Raw genomic sequence first — 1,817 nt, 5'->3', positions numbered from 1 at the left:
TAAAAGCATATGTAACGTGATTTTGTGTCATTTGTTCACGGCAATATGATACGTATGTGATAAACTAAGGAAGACTTGCAGTGAACAGTGTATTTATACAGTCAGGTACAAATAATGTTGATGGATTGGTTGTAATATGAGTCATAGAATGGTAAAATACTCGTGAGGCCAATGGCACAAGCACTTTTTACATTTATCTCCGTTCTGACTGTGGTGCTGGTGGTCCTTCTAAGTAATTTATCCTACCAAATAACCCCCTCGACTGGCTGTTTCTTTGCTACCCTGTCATTACAGCTCCAGCGCTACTTGTAACACCAACTGACCATTGACGTTGTCCCCAAATAACTCAAGTTAACACACAAATGCCCTTTGGCCCAGCTACAGAGCTTCCGTTATTATGGAAAATAAAATGCTGTCACCAAACAGTGGCATCATTCATATTCCATGTTACATAGTGGTGCAGTATTTAGCCAAAATGGACGTATGCCTTTATTTAAATATACATATACAGTATATAATGTATATGATGGTAGTGACAATGCTGTGGCTAAGGTCTGGTTAGGGTTAGGTGCAGATCCACTTGGTCACAGGTAGGGAGAGGTTCTTATCTGGGATGCAGAAGAAGCCGTTATGAACTTGGAGGAGGAAAAGGCCCCACTGTTCTTAATAACTATTGACATTAGTTTTTAAGCAAAAAAGGCTGTATAATGTAACTTTAACAACGAACAATAATCAAGAGCCACAATAGAGTGCTCAACAATTAGCTTGAATTACGTTAGCATGGTAAATTCCCACACCTCAAAGTCTGTTAAATGCTTGAAATAAGGTCTGCGGCTAACACAAGCATTAGATATTAGAATGTTTGTTCTATTGCACAAAATATGTAAGTAAATACCTCATTCATGTTTTTTTTTTTTAACTTTTATGTGTCTTCAAAATGGCGGTCGTGAAAAGAAGGCAACGATGTTGCATAAGAATAGTATGAAGCTTAGTTCCTTGTCTAGTTCTTGATAGCGTAACGTTAGCTTCGTACTGCTAACGATTTAATTTTTCACTTCAAAAAAATCATAAAAGTGATATTCAATAGTGGAGATTGTCTTGTGTTAAAACATTTTTAATTGTCTTGTACTTTTATTTGCAAGAGATGATTTTTTTTTGGGGGGGGGGCAATAATCCAAAATCTATGTTAAAAAAGAAACCCATTGGATTTTGGTAAAGGGAGCACCTGGCTTTGCTAACATCCTAGTGGGCCTACAAAACCACACCCTACCCTGTCAGTGCTAAGGGCTCAGAAGGAATACAGGTTGTTTCAGAAAGCTGTGGGTAGAAGAGCTGGTTTCTTGATCACTGTAGTCATCGTACTCTCCCAGAATTGCTCTCTACGTGATATTATGGCAAAGTGGTGCTGTGGTACCCCACCTTTATGGCAGAAACCATTTTTTACGCTCCCATTTTTTACTGGACGACTGTGGCACTTTCATGAACTCATAAAAGGACATAATATTTGAGGTTTTCGGTTATTTTAAAGTTCACGTCAGAAGATTGACAATATTTTTTACCAGCTTCAAAGCTTTTTTCCTCCTTTAACTCTTTAAATTAAGTTAAGGCCAAACTCCATTAAGGCAGAAAGGAGTCCCATGGTTGACATGCTGCTGGCCAATAGAGGAGCTTCTATCTCCTCCATCATGTCAAGGATCCTAAAATAGATCAGCAGCAGCAGCTCACAACAACGAGTGTGAATTGCTCTGACGGTCCCGAGACAATACAGTCACACAGCTTCATAACGGCCCGGTCCCATAGCGGTTCCACAGTGTTTC

The sequence above is a fragment of the Aulostomus chinensis genome, chromosome 4, assembly GCF_037954235.1.
Source record: "Aulostomus chinensis isolate RoL2024-O1b breed Wild chromosome 4, RoL_Achi_v1.0, whole genome shotgun sequence".
NCBI classification, from domain to species: domain Eukaryota; kingdom Metazoa; phylum Chordata; class Actinopteri; order Syngnathiformes; family Aulostomidae; genus Aulostomus; species Aulostomus chinensis.
This window is presented reverse-complemented; position numbering follows the sequence as displayed.